Raw genomic sequence first — 16,489 nt, 5'->3', positions numbered from 1 at the left:
CACTTAACTTCACTAACGCTCCCCCTGGTCTAACAACAAGAGTTAGCAGGGTGACAAACGCTCCTTTATGCTTGGTAACAAGCTTTATAAAGCAGGTTGTCAGTGTATAGAGAGCGTTAGTGTGGATTCTGGGCCTGCAATTGTGGTCATTGCTTCAGTCATCTTGTCTTTCACCTATGAGTTGATTAGGAGGTCAATTTGTTCTATAACAATATCTTTGTGTACAAATATTTGTCCAACCATTGTTCTTTCATCAATTGTGGATTCTTGTTCTCTTGCGCCACGAATTCGTGGATCTTTCTATCCAACCAGTCTTCGATCTCCTTTTTAGTTGGATTTTAGTGATGTGACATCGCACATCTCTTTATGAAAATCCCAGTCCTAGCAATAGAACCATTTGTTGGCTTGATGGACCTTGACCCAGTTTCAGCGTTAATTAGCCAAGCAAATCCCTACACTACTGTCCCTTTCGGCATCAATCCGCGGGGCGCGGAGTGAAGTCTCACTCGAAGCAGTATGGGGAGATGCAGGAACCAAGTTTCCACACCCAGAGATGGTAGTGATGTCGCTTTATACCCTAATCCTTTCTTCGCACAGATCGATAAGACTTTTAGGGCTTATCGATATACTTCTCTTATTTGGCTTCGAGACCTTCGCGAAGGTCTGTGATCATCCTTCGCGTACCCTAAATAGGCGATTCAGACACTCACGCGCCTCTGTAATTACTCTTACTATTGTATTTGCCCATATTGGCTTAAGTAGTGGATAACTTCAACATGCATTATGATTATCTTCGCGTAAACAGATATTCTTACTTGCATTCATATAACCAAGTAAAACACATAGATTCATGCATCAATATAGTATTAAATCATAAACCTAGTATTCAACATAACATAATCACATACATTCATAACATAGGTAAAATAGGTCATACACAGGTAATTCTAGAATAATTCTCTTTATTGATGTTCAAATCTTCTTTTATAGACTCTAACTACCCTGCGCCCACAGCTGCAGGGGTCCGTGCACTCAGTTGCGGACTTCTACCCTAGGCCTCTGCGCACACAGCTACAGAGCCTCTCTCCTACGCTAAGACTCTTCGCTCTTAGCTTTCACAGACCCATTACATCAATGACTCTTCAAAACATATCTACAATGAACTAACTACTGCCTTAAACTCTTCTAAGACTTCCCTTTTTATACAATCCCATGGCCTGCAGACCAAGGGTGGATCTCATAAAGCCGACACAAGTTACATAAACTAAGGGCGGAAACCCTTGATGGCACTTTACATATTCGTGCTTCGCGACCACAAAATGCAGAGACTTTACATTCTTTAGACAAAAATTGGGCCTTTAACCCCAAAACTTGGGCTTTTAACCCCAAATTGACCCTAGGGGACCTGTTCCCAACAGTTTGCAATGAATATGGACATTATAAAATGGATTTCCCAAAAAATACTAAGAACAAGAAAAATAATAAAAGGAAGGAGAGAAGTGAAGCACATACTGCAGAAGATGAAGAAGCCAAAAATAAGCCCAAGGTTGAAGACAATAAGGACCTCTACTATTGAAGTACCCGGTTTACAAGCAAGTTTGCTTTCATTTCTTATTAGAAGATGGCAACAAGGGTAGCAATTGTAACTACTTTTAAGGATGAAAGTTCCTTTTAAATTTGATAGTTTGAAGTCATCAAGGTCTATTTTAAGAAGAGACATAAGAAGAAACTGGATAATCAAAATTTGTCTACACAATATCCCACAGTCACAGTTTTCTATAGTCACCATAGAAGTTGAAATTGTTAATTTCACCATGAATATTTAGTAGCAGTGATAATATCATTTATCAAGCAAGGATTGCAAGCTAAAAATAGAAGTAGAACAAGAGCAAAGTCATGGCCAATATGCAACTTTTTCTTCATTATGGTATTTTCTAAATTTCAGCGAAAATAAGTTGATATTACTAGACATTTAGGAAATGGATCGGATAGAACGATCAAAAGGAAAAAATAAAAGTATCTCTACAAGAAGAAGGAAATAAGACTCTATCAATTAAAAATAAAAGGTTTAGATAAAGGAATTTACTCCTATTATGTGAAAGGAGTTTCATGAACATCTTGCAAAGAATTATTTAAAAGGGACTTATGGATTAGAGATGATATCTTCAGAGGGATTTGAAGAAAGAATGTAATACATGAAGATTTAGATATGTATTTATTGCGGGTGATGCAACGATTGGAGGTAAGAATGGATGTAATTGAGACTAGTTTGTAGAGAGAACCAGAAACGGGAGATGTGAGTCAAAAGAGGAAGAATCTTCGGAAGAAGAAGAAATAGTGGAAGAACCAACAAAAGCTAAGGTATTGAATGTCGTTTTGGGATCTGTTGTGAAACCCAAACCAGAATTGTCTTCTTATACAGGCATCATGAATCCATGGGAGTTTATTTGAATTGATCAAAGATATGGATAACTTCTTTGAGTATGAAGAGATGGATGAGGAGAAGAAGGCCAAGTTTTTTGTAACTAAGTTAAAGAGTCATGCAACTCTCTGGTAGGATGGTGTACAAGAAGAAAGAAGGAGAAAGAACAAACAAAAGATCAAAAGTTGGGACAGGATGGTGGTGAAACTCAAAGGTAATTTTTTTCCAAAAGATTATCAACTTACCTTGTTTAGGAGTATGCACAACCTTAGGCAGAGAGTTATGAAAGCTAGAGAGTACACAAAAGAATTCTAAAGTGAAAATTAGGGCAAGATATGTATAGGAATCTACATAAAAGACAACAAGATATATAAATGGGCTTAGAATAGATATACTAGATGAGATTAGTGTACTGTGACCCATGATAGTAGTGGAGGCATATCAATTGGATTTGAAGGTTGAAGAAAAACTTGCAAGGAAGCAAGCTGGAAGAGGTAAGCGTGATGCTAGAGGAAGAGGATAGAAAACAAATAGAGGGAGATCTATTGCACCAAGAGATGGAGCTAGTAGCTCAAGTCCACTACGACATCAAGAGGAAGAATCCAGAGGCCAAAGATCCTTTTCCAGAGGATGAGGATGAGGCAGGGGAAGAGAGGTTCGTTGCTACATGTGTGGAAAGCTTGTACACATGGCATATGATTTTCCAGAGAACAGAGAAACGGGCCAAAGGAATGTTGTCGTTGTTCTAGTAGGGGAAGAGAAAGCAGAGGGGCAAGAAGCTGAGAATGTGCCATGAATAGGAGAGGCCTTGATGATGAAAAATGTGTTAATTAAGCAGGAGAAAGAAGTTGTTGAGCCAGTCCAAAGGAGAGCCTTATTCTGAACTGTTTTAAAAGTTCAAGGGAAGTGTTGTAATGTGGTGATTGATAGTGGTAGTACTGACAACCTGGTGTCTACAGAGGTTGTAGAAAAGTTTAATTTGAAGAGACTAAAGCATCCAACACCCTATAAGGTGTCTTGTTTGTAGAAAGGACATCAAATTTTAGTGAATGATAAATGTGAGATTAGCAGTTACAAGGATAATATTATGTGTGATGTAATGTCGATGGACGTGTGTCATATGTTGTTGGGTATGTTGTGATAGTTTGATAGAGGAGTTGTACATGATGGCAAGAAAAATACCTATAAGTTTCAGAAGGATGGCATCAATCATACCTTGCTTCCATTACAAGAAGAAGGGACTTCTGAATCCAGTGATCCTAAATCTTTGTTGATGAGTGGGAAAGAGTTTTTACAACAGCTAAAGACAGAGAAGGTAACCTTTGTTATTATTTTCAAACCTAGAGTATTTCTTACTTCCACTACTATTTATGATTTTCCTTTAGATATTCAAGAATTGTTGGAGGAACACCATGACATTGTTGTGGATGATTTTCCAAGTGAATTACCACCTATAAGGAGTATCGATCATCATATCAATATGATACTAGGAGCGAGTTTTCCCAACAAAGTTGCTTATTGCATGACACCTAAGGAGAATGAGGAAGTCAAGAAGAAAGTGAAAGAGTTGTTAGATAAATGATTGATCCGAGAAAGTCTTAGTCCATGCACAATGCCTACAGTGTTGAGCCCAAAGAAGGATGGTGGATGGAGCATGTGTATAGACTCCAGAGATTTGAATAAGATCACAATTAGGTATTGTTTTCTCTTTCCATGCATTGATGATTTGTTGGATTGTTTAAATGGTGCTAGTTGGTTTTCAAAAATTGATTTGAAAAGTGGGTATCATCATATTATAATAAGAGAGAGAGATAAGTGGAAAATTGTCGTTAAGGCTAATGAAGGATTGTATGAATGGATGGTTATGCCATTTGGATTTTCCAATGAACCCAGTACATTCATGAGGCTGATGAATTAGGTATTGCAAGAGTTCATAGGAAAGTTTGTAATTGTTTACCTGGATGATAACTTAGTTTACAGTCAATCAAAGGAGGAACATCTGTGACACTTGAGGTATGTGTTGGATAAATTACAACAGGAAAAGTTACTTAAAATTTTGAAGAAATGTTCCTCATTAAGGTAAAAACTTGTATATTTAGGTTTCATCATTTCCAGAGATGGGTTGAAGATGGATCCAAGAAAGGTAAAGGATATTTTTGAATGGCCTTCTCCCATTAATATTTTTGAAGTCATAATTTTTCATGGTTTGGCAATTTTTTACAGGAAATTCATTAGGAACTTTAGCAAAATGAGTGCACCAATTATGGAGACAATTAAGAAGAATCAACAACCATTTCGGTGGATTGTTGAAGCTGAGAAGGGGTTCTGGATATTAAAGAAGAAGATTACAAAGCAGCCAATCCTTGCACTTCCAAATTTTAATAAGCCTTTCCAAGTGAAAAGTGATGCCAACAACAATGTGGTTGGAGTAGTACTCATCCAGGAGGATAGACTTGTTAGCACTCCAGGAAACTCTCCTATGGTTGTAAATCGAAGATGCCTAGTAACATATAATCTTCAGTATCGTTCTCTGAACTACTAGAATGAATGATGATTTGGATCAAGTCAGATAACCATTTCAGCTCTATTCTCACTCAAGACATGCATGAACACCCCAACAACACAAGGCTTTAGACCGCTAATGCTCAATAGTTTGTAGATTTAAATGGATAGATGGAGAATACTGACTATGCCAGCAGAGTGCATACATGAACATATATAAATGGCCAACTACAGGCAGCAAATGAACTTACTGACTATACTGGCAGATGCATATATAATCACACGTATGAATGGCTAGCCATAGGCAGCAAAGAAGCTTGCAAATCTAATATATCAAAGCAAAGATAGGATGACAATTATCTGGCCTTAAACACAAAGAAAACCTGAACAGATTGTTCAAGTGCAAGAATAGAACAGAATAGAAATGGACATTAAACATATAAAAACAAAAGAAGCTTGTATTACTAAAGACCGCAGATGAGAAGCTTGAAGGAACAGAGCAGGAATAATCTCCAAAAGTTGAACCCTTGTTACATTTAGTTTTCATCTATTTATAGCTCTTTACAATGATGCTAAGCCTTCTGAGGCTTCAGAGGTATTGATCTGCCTGATCCGTTCCCTAACTGTTTGATTCCCTCTGTCGGCAAGCATGGCTCGGTGGTTTCTTCTTCTAACAGAAGACTAATCGTACTCAGATATTTTGGATAGTTTGTTGAGCCGTCTGGGAGTTCTCATGTGCCAGCGATGCCCCGCAATCATTCTATTTGCTCTCGCTGAGTTGTGTTGTGGTTCCATGATTGCTTCTGTTGCGGGCTGCATCATGTTGCGTTGTCGCTTTTCCACTTCCATCCTTTTGTCTCTTTCCCTCAGCCTCTTTTAAGTGATGGGATGGCTATTCGGGCCTCTGTGATCTCTTGGAAATGTTTAACGATGATTGTTTTCTGTTTTACACAGAAAACACTGTGACACTGTAAATCCCGCCCATTTCTGCCTCTTTCGGACTTCAAAATTCCTCAATTATGGTTTGATCATCTATCGGGTCCACCCTTGGGTCGTTGTCGTATGTCGCAAGTGGGCCCAGTCCTTTGCTTCCCTTTATTCCTTGAAATACTTAAAAAACATGGGAAATACATGAAAAAGGCCTCCTTCCGGACTTCAAATATTATCAAATAATCTTTAGAATACCGTCGGGTCTGCATCTTATCGCATCGCGCACATACATGTAAAGGCCATGCCCCCTTGTTTTTCCCGATAGCGATATTGCGACATGATCTGGGCCGTCGGTCTGCATGCACGATCGACGATCCTCGTTTAATCGTTGATCGCCATTCCATCTGCGTGTAAAGGCTGCCCCCTTTGGTTTCCGCCAATGCGATGTGCCGACCCGATCATCAGCGATCGTTGATCGGCGATGTCTTGCACCCACTGCCGCTGCCTGCCTGTGCCGATTGCGATTTGCCGCTTAGATCTAGGCCGTTGATCGGCCAGATCTAACGGCTGCTGTGATTTGGACTATTTTTCATGGTTTTTGATGGTTCTGGAGTGTTTTCGCCTCCCAATAGTGTATTTCCGCGCTTCCAAGGGCTCTCCTCTTGCGATGGTTTTGACTTTGAATGGTCCTTAAGAGGATTTTGGAGACTTTGGTGCATATTTGGATCCATTTTTTGGTCCATTTTCCCACAAGGCTAACAAGACCCATTACTTATTATAGTGAGAAGCTCAATGAGGACAGAAAGAAGTATAAAATCTATGACAAGGAATTTTATGCAGTGGTTCAAGCCCTAAAAAAATGGAGACATTATTTATTGTCTAGGGAGTTTGTTTTATATACTGATGATCATGCTCTCCAATATATTATGTAGCAACCTAAAATGAACCAAAAACACATTAATTGGGTCGAGTACTTGCAAATTTCTTCATTTGTTTTAAAGCACATTGGTGGACAATCTAATAAAATTTTAGATGCTTTGAGAAGGAGGCAGTTATTGTTGCAGGAAAGTCAAATTAAAGTGTTGGGATTTTATTTTATGAAGGAATTATATGAGAAGGATGCAAATTGCAAAGAAGCTTTTGAAGCTTGCAAGAATCCAGCTTCTCAAAATGGAATCCTATGGCTTTATTACATGATTCAAGATGGACTTCTCTTTAAAAACAACCAATTGTGTATTCCCAATTGTTTCGCGAGGGAAAATTTAATTAAGGAAAAGCACAGTGGAGGCCTTGGAGGACATTTTGGGCAAGACAAGACTTATGATCTACTGAAAATATATTATTACTGGCCAAAGTTGAGGATTGATGTGCAGTTTTTTGTAAGGAAATGAAGAACCTGTCAATATGCCAAAGGGAGAAGCCAGAACACTAGACTGTATACCCCGTTACCAATTCCAGAGAGGCCTTGGGACTCGGTGAGCATGGATTTTTTTTAGCACTGCCAAGAACTTAGAAAGGTAATGATTATGTTTTTGTGGTTGTACATAGATTTTAAAAAATGGCTCATTTTATTCCCTATGCTAAGACTAGTGATGTTATCCATGTTGCTAGTTTGTTCTTTAATGAAGTGGTAAGACTACATGGAATTCAAAAGAGTATTGTTTCAGATCGAGATACCAGATTCTTGGGACATTTCTAGAGAACATTGTGGAAGAAATTTGGCACATAATTGCAGTTCAACTCAACATATCACCCACAAATTGATGGCTAGGCTGAAGTAGTGTAAAGATGTTTGGGAAACATTATATGCAGTTTGATTGGAGATCATCCTAAACAGTGGTACCAAATTTTAGCACAAGTTGAATATGCGTACAATGACGCTCCCAACACAAGTATTGGACAATGCCCTTTCTAGATTATGTATGGAATGAACCCAAGAGGAGTGCATGAGCTCAGAAATCTAGGAAGAACAGAGCAGGGAAGTGCAACATGAGAATAATTTGCTACAATTATACGAGAACTCCATGACCAGGTAAAGCAAAAATTACATGAAATTAGTCGTAAATATAAGAGCAAAGTAGATCTCAATAGAAGGGAGCATAATTTTGAAGTGGGAGATTTGGTGCTTGCATATTTGAGAAAAGAAAGATTCCCAAAAGGTAAGAACCACAAGTTGAAATTTAATAATATAGGACCTTGCAAGATCTTGAAGAAATTATTTGCTAATGCTTAATATTAACTTGAATTGCTACTTGGGGTTGGAATTTCACCCATATTTAATGTAGCATATCTATACAAGTATGAGCCTGAGATAGAATAGATAGCAAGTGATGATCAAAAGCAACAACCATTATAGTGGGAGAAGCAGTTACTAGTAGCTGAACCTTTGCAGGGTGAAAGCATTTTGGACAAGAGATTGATCAAGAAGACCAAGGACAAATAGTATTTTGAATACTTGGTAAAGTTGAAAAATCTTCCAGATTCATTTGCAACTTGGATGAAAACCAAACTCATACAGAAAAGTGGCAAATTTGTTGAAGATATCATGGACAGGAGTCCATGAAATCTTTGTTCCTTGAGAGTATGATGAAGGGGCATATGTAATTTTCATTGATCAAGAGGTCAAAATAATTTACTAGAGGAGTTGGTTCTCAATTAGGAGTTTGTTAGGTTAGGATTTATTCTAGATTTCCATGTAATTCTTTAAATTAGACAATTTGTTGCAGTGGTTGTAAATTTGTTTAATTTTCCCTAAATTGGTCCTTAGATCCTATATTCATGGATCTGGATCAAATTCTCATGTAATCTTTATATTTCCTTTGATTTAATAAAATAAGTCACTGAGCGAGTTTGTGTACGAGAGCTCTTAATATTTTATTTATGAGTTTGTGTACGAGAGCTCTTAATATTTTATTTATGGGAACCATTCCTTCTGCAAACTCTTCTTTTCTATACACATAACATGCATGTAGTCCTATAATTATCACCACAAGCGAGAGAAACCCACGATATATTTATATAAATTGTTGATTTGTAGGAGGGTCATAGAGATGAGCGCAGCAAGAGGTAGGAGAAGAGCCGAGAGGAACCAGAGTACAAAAACATAGATACAAGCTGAAGTCGCCAACACTTAGGCAATTTTTGTTCCGGCGGAGTCTGTCATTTAACGCAACCTGGGACTGACAGTCGACATAATTTTGTAATGGAATTTGTCTAGACGTTTCCACCCGACGGCTCTTAGTAGCCTCCCTTCCCATCGAGTCAGGTTACTCTTACCAAGCTCACGTGGCGAAGTGCGCCAACCTAGAGTATAAGAGTGAAGAGTTCATTGTAGTGTCAATGGTGGACCGTCGGTCCCGCTTGGAGGGCTTACTTCAGTGACCTTTGCAGCGTCCTTTCCCGTTGCACCGAAATATACATAGAGTGGCCTGGAACTATTAATCATGGGTCCTGCCCGGAGGGCTTACCCCAACAATATTTGTAAGAACCCCTTTTCTATTGCAGCATGATATGTATAAGGTGGGCCAGAGATATTAAGTGGAAGCTTGAGTGGGCCTTTGTTTATTGTAGCATTTAGGACGATGTCACGTAGGCCTGATCCTAAGCCATAAAAAGCGTCACGAAGGTCCTGCTACAGGAAAAAGGGAATTAAGGAAAATCTTCGGCCATAACTCGCGTAGAGATGGCCATCCTCTACGATTATTAAAGGGATTTCAATCTCGAAGGGTTTGAAGGAAGTACTGATTCTAGGAATTTGCTTTGTATTGGGACAAACTCTTGGAAATCAAAGTTAGATTTGCATCAGTCTTCTACACAACCTACCCTTATATTCACCTTATAAAACTTCTTTGTATATTTCCTTACTGACATTAATATTTTCCTAAGATTATGCATTTTTCTAAACAATGAAAGTTAATAATCCCTAGGCGAAAACTACCTATGATTTTTGCAACCATTATGTCCCAACTCTTAATCTTCTACTTGTTCTTTCTTTTCCTCTCATCCTGCACACCATCCCACCATAATGTTGCATGTCCTTCAATTTGGTGATAAAAAACTTTACCTTATTTTCATCATCCATCTCTTCATACTCAAAAAACTTGTGCATATCATTAATCCAATCCACAAGTCCCTTAGGGTCCGAATTGCCACTATAGGTTGAAACTTTAGGCTTGGACCTTGAAATAGATCCCAGAAATGCTCTCATTATTGTGAGTTCAATTGGTTCTTTTGTTGCTTCTTCTTTTAGAGACTCCTCCTCTAGCTCACTCACATCTCGAGCGTCAGGATCTCTTTGTCTGCCAACTTCCATGGCATCTAATCTTGCCTCCAAGAATTGTATGTATGTCATTACTTTGACATTAGCGACAACCCTTCTTCCTCTTCGTACTCCACTTTCACCAACTCTAAGAGCCATAACCTTGAACTTGGAAGTTGATGTGGGATCTCCTTTGATACCACAACTGGTGCAAATTGGAATTCCTTAGGTTTGTGCATGCCTTACCACTAGATCTAACCGTCTTTACTACTCCATGTTAAGTCCAAATCCCAAAATGTAAGCTTTGAATTTATCTCGGCTTGACAGGGTTATATCTAGTAGGCTTTATGTTTAGCACTAAGCTTTGGCAGAAACACTACGTGGCCAAGTGTTATGTCCAAGGCCTACTCAAAAGGTGCTACTCCTATCTCATCTTGGCCTTTTACCTCTTTCCTCAGCACTTTATATCATGGCCACCCCTCGCAACACTTATGACCTCCCGAGATCCTAAGACTAAGATCGGGATGTCAGGTGATGGTAAAATTCTCAGTGTCTTGCCCCTTGTTAACTGATGGTCTTGCTCCTCACTCCTTGCTCCTCGATGGTATCTTGGCCTTCCGCAGTGTGTCCACCCTTCAAAGGTATGGAGACCAAGGTGGAAATTGACAGGGATTTTGACAACTCTGATAATTAATGTATCATGCCAAAAGTCTTAGGTCGACCTACTGGGGGGTTCTCGGTGTTTAAAGAAATAATCAATATCAAAAGGCTCGACACATAGAATGGATGAAGAAAAAAAATGTTCTTCGTTAATTGACAAAACTTTCATCGGTTTTTAGATCAGCAATAAGGTAAGAAAAGGTCGATTTCCAAGAGTATCATCCGAAGACTTAAAATGCCCTCGAGCTCGATTACACCAAAGAAAACAAAGCACGAAACAACAAATCAACACACATAAATTCCACACCGTTTTAACGGAGATTAATGGAGTAAATTAACAACGGATTTTGAGAATTATACACATGCCATAATCAATTCTGCAACTTTATCAGGTACGCAAAAAACCAATTTCTCATTAGCTTAATTGTTGATTTAAATGCACCTTCGAGGTTCATCCAGATCCATAGAGATATTGATTGAATGAGGCAATTTAGGTTCGAGATTAGCTTTTGAGCCTTATTACGCTAAACCCAACAATTCGCTAAAAATATTGATTACATGGCAATTTAAATTTATTCCTCCTAATCTACTCAATATAATCCAAATTTTAAAGAATCAATTCCTTTGGTAAAGATTCATTTGACCTTCTCAAGGTCAATTCAATCTTTTTACCAATGCCCGTGCATTAGTTCATGGATTATATCCTTGCCTTTTTGGAAGGTTCAATTGTCTACATTTTAACTATGAAAAAAGTTATGGATACCTTTGAGTTGGTAATAGGTATAAAGGTGAATAAAAGTTATGGATACTTTTGAGTTGGTAATAGGTATAAAGGTGAATATGGAGAAATCCTCTACGTATTTTTGTAATATCTTCGATGGAGTCGGGCATTTTCTCACTGAAAGTTAGAGTTAAAGATGCACAAGAAGGATTGAAATACATAGGTTTATTCATAAATCCAAATTCTTGTAGGAAGTGTGACTAGACCTAGTTGCTTAAGAAAATTGAAGTATGGCTTAATGTTTGGACTAATCGCTTTTTATCTGAAGGAGGCATACTAGTTCTCATTAATCTGTGTTGGAAGGGATTCTTGTCTATTAGATTTAGATAATATTCATTTTGAAAGGAATCTTAAACAAGATAAGAAGTATAAGATTTAAATATCTCTAGTAAGGCAGTAGGACTTCGAAAGGCACACCTTTAGTCAACTAGAAACACCTTTAGTCAACTAGAAAACCATAGCCAAGCCAAAATTTTTAGGTGAATGGGGACTTAAAGATCAAGTTCTTTTTAATCAATTCATTTCAACTAAGAGTCTATGGAGACTCTTGAATAACATATCCCTCTTTGGTAAATCATTGAATGTCAAATACTTTGGGGGTAAATCAAAAGTGGAATGGCTCATAAGTGCTAGAATTTTTTTCCACAATCTTCAATTATTTGGAAAGCGCTCCTTAATGCTTTCCCTGTCATTGAGAATTAGATTGCCTGGAATGTAGGAGATGGCAGGAATATCACATTGTGTTTGGAACTCAGTGGGTCAGTTCAGTGAAAAGCTATAAATTATCAGACAACACCATATCATATTTGCATGTTCTCATAGTTTTTCCTTTATGGATGCAATTTCTCAAACTGATTAGGTCTAGGGTATTAGTGCATGGGAATCAGCTTAGGAGCTAGGATTAGCAAGTCCTAAAGTAGAGGAGTGGACAATTTTTGTTGGTGCTCTAGTCACAACAATGATCATACTTTCAAATTAGGATGAGGATTGAATCATCTAGACAAAAAATCCCTCTTCAGGGACACTCATTGCTAAGCTCAGTTATCAAGATCTTATGGAAGAACAAACCAATGGAGTGTCTACTTAGTGGTGGTAATTCCTATGGAAATACAAAGGCCCCCTCAAGCATAAGTTAGCACTGTGGCTTTCCCTGTCTAATAAAATTCTCACATGGGACAATTGCTTAAAGAGAGGTTGGATTGGCCCCAATTGGTGCTCCCTTTGCAAATCAAATGAAGAATCCATCCAACATTTATTCATTTACTACCCTTTCGCATAGTAGGTCTGGCCCTTGGATAAGTATCATTCCAATCCCACAGTTTCCCAATGGAATAAATAATCTTTGGAATAATGCCTTTTGGAATGGGAAAATGATCTAGTAGTTTCAGTTTATACAATTTTCCCTGCAACATTTGTTCACTCTATTTGGTGGGCCAGGAACATTTCCATATTTCAAGATAAATGCATTCTATTGGAGGTTGTTCCAGGTGTCATTGAACATGTATGCAATTTTTTCAAAACATATATTAAGGATAAAAAACAAATATTTCCTACGATGCCTCGGCTGGATAAGTCGATTCTTTGGGGCTTCTTTGGTGGGGCCATCCAAGGCGTTCTATCAATGTGTGGAGCAAGAATAGTTTTCTTTTTTAATGAGCATCATCATTTTGTTATCAAATATGCACCTCATTAATGGCAGAAGTGTCCTCAGACACGTAATTTTATTAATCAGAAAAAAAAAAAAAAAAAAAAAAAAAAAAAAAAAAAAAAAAAACAAACAAACAAACAAACAAACAAACAAAACAAAACAAAACAAAACAAAACAATTACATAATTGATTTGCAAGAGTTTACACCCGAACAACACAAACACTCTTGCAATGAGCTATATACAAGCTCCATGTCCTAACTACCTCTAATTATGGATCACTTATTAAATAACAAGTGTCCATTTACAATAAATGCTATTCAAACCAACTAGCTAACTAATCTCCTAAAATAGAGCCTAAGATACGACACATTTTAAGATTCATATCTAGTTACAACAATATGCTAATTCTAAAAGTCTCCATTAAATAATTAAACATTCTAGAATAATAATTATTAATTTAATATCTTAAATTAATAATTATTTTATTCTAATTTTATAACCTATGATAAAATTGTATTTTTGGATCATCTAACATTCCCCCCTATGATCCAAAGATACATTACAACAGATACCAAGTTCATCCCTGAACTTAGTAAATTTTATTCTGCCAAGCGGTTTCGTGAAAATGTCGGAGATCTGATCTTCAGAAGGACAATAAACTGGTTTGAGGACATCTTTGGCAATGAGAGACCTGATATGATGATACTTGGTGTCCACATGCTTTGTCTTTGAATGAAAAACTGGGTTCTTGGCAAGTTTGATAGCTGACTGGCTGTCAATGAATAATGATGTAGCTTCTGCCTGAGAAATGCCCAAGTCCTGCAAAATTCTGCGCAACCAAACAATTTCACATGCTGCTTCCCATGCTGAAATGTACTCTACTTCTGCTGAAGAAGTGGCCACTGTAGCTTGTTTCTTACAACTCCAAGATACTGTTGCTGACCCCATATTCATTAAATAACCTGATGTTCATGCTCGATCATCAATACTCCCAGCAAAGTCAGCATCGGAATATCCACCAAGTACAAAATTTTTAGTCTTTGTGTAAAGAAGACCAAAATCTTTTGTTCCTTGGATATATCGAAGAACTCTTTTGGCTGCATTCCAGTGGCTGTCTCGTGGTTCCTGCATAAAACGTGAAAGAATACTGACTGCATAAGATAGATCAAGACGAGTATTTGTCAAATAAATCAAGCTGCCAATCAACTGTCTGTAAGTTGTAATGTCCACCTTCCCCCCCTTCAAATTTTGAAAGTTTCAAGTTTTGCTCCATGGGGGTGAGAACGGGCTTGCAATCTTGCATGCCAAATCGCTGAAGAACCTCTGCGGCATACTTACTCTGAGAAATGAAAATATGATGTGGACGTTGGAAGACTTCAACTCCAAGATAGTAGTGAAGTAATCCCAAATCTGTCATCTTAAAACCTGCATGTAACTCCTTTTTTACTTGTGCAATATGATCATCATGGTTGCCAGTAATGATAAAATCATCTACATACATAACAAGAATTACCAGATATTTTCCCTGTTGTGGCACATACAAAGTATCATCAGATTCACTTCCTTGAAAACCAACTTTCTTAAGGTATTCATCCATCTTTGCATACCAAGCTCGGGGAGCTTGTTTTAATCCATATAAAGCCTTGATCAATTTGCAGACTTTATGTTCTTGTCCTTCAACTTCAAATCCTGGTGGTTGGGTCATATACACTTCCTCTTGTAAATCCCCGTTGAGAAAAGCACTTTTCACATCCATTTGATGAACTTTCCATCCTTTTTGAGCGACCAATGCAAGTGTTAAGCGGATGGTGTTCCATTTAGCTGTTGGAGCAAAAGTTTCTTCATAATCAATGCCTTCCTGCTGTGCAAAACCCTTTGCGACAAGTCGTGCTTTATGCTTTTCAAGTTCACCCTTCTGATTATACTTAATTCTGTAAACCCATTTACATCCTATGGGTTTAACATTTGCTGGACAATCAACAAGTTTCCAAGTGTTGTTATCAATTACTGCTTGATATTCTTCAACCATAGCCTGTTGCCATTCTTTATGTTTTACTGCTTCTTTGTATGTGGAAGGTTCAGTAAAATCATTTTCTATCAAGGCAAAATTGCCTTCACTTCTATGTGTCCTTCTGGTGCCAGTTTTATTCTGTTCATCAGGCTTTACATCTTTCAAAAGTTGAACTGCCCATTTCGGAAGTTGGTGCTCACTTGTTTGCGCTTCTGTAAAGTCCCCATCATTGTAAAGAGGATTAATATAAACTGATGTTCGTCGTTCAGGTGAAGAATGTGGAGAATCACTGTCAGAAGAACTGTTGCTGCTTGGAGATGCGGATGAACTGCTAGAAGACCCAGATGATGTTGTTGATGTAGATGGACTGGATGACTCATCTTCAGAGGAAGGAAAATCAAGTTTATACCAATTTGGTGAAGTTGGTTGACTTTGCATTTTTCCATTTCTTTTACTTCCTTTGGTTTCTAACTTGTGAAGAAGATTTTCAATTTCTTCAGCACTCTTACTCTCTGTTTCATCAAAAATGACATCCCTGCTCACAATGAATTTTCCATTGGTCAAAAGACGATACCCTTTCTTCTCATCAAAATAGCCAATCATTGTGCATTTTAAACTTCTTGAGTCAAGCTTAGTTCGTTTTTCTTTCGGAACTAAGGCATAACACACTGACCCAAAAACTCTAAGATGTTTAACTCGAGGTTTGAAACCAAACCAAGCTTCATAAGGTGTGATTCCATCTAAAGAAGCAGTTGGAGATCTGTTTCTTAAGTAGACAGTTGTATGTATTACTTCCGCCCAATATGTTGGACTTAACCTCTTGAATGTTAACATGGATCTCGCCATTCCTAACAAAGTGCGATTCATTCTTTCGACTACTCCATTTTGCTGTGGAGTGTAAACATTAGTGAGATGTCGTCTTATGCCATTTTCACTGCAATAAGTTTTGAATTCATTTGAAGTGAATTCTCCCCCATTATCCGTCCGGAGAGTACCTATCTTTTCTCTGACTTCATTTTCAACAAGTTGGCGAAAAATTTTAAACTTATCAAATGCTTCTGACTTGTTCTTCAAGAAGTAAACCCAAGTCATTCTGTTGAAATCATCAATGAATAGTAAGAAATATTTGCAACCACCAAATGAAATTTGTAGTGGACCACAAACATCACTGTGAACTAGTTGTAGCCGCCTGTTTGCACGCCATGAACTTGTTGGAAAACTTTCTCGATTTTGTTTGCCATAAATGCAAGCTTCACATTTTGCATTTTCCCTTTT

The sequence above is a fragment of the Pinus tabuliformis genome, chromosome 1_2, assembly GCF_031772625.1.
Source record: "Pinus tabuliformis cultivar Carrire ecotype Pingquan chromosome 1_2, CPIR1, whole genome shotgun sequence".
Classification (NCBI taxonomy): Eukaryota; Viridiplantae; Streptophyta; class Pinopsida; order Pinales; family Pinaceae; genus Pinus; species Pinus tabuliformis.
This window is presented reverse-complemented; position numbering follows the sequence as displayed.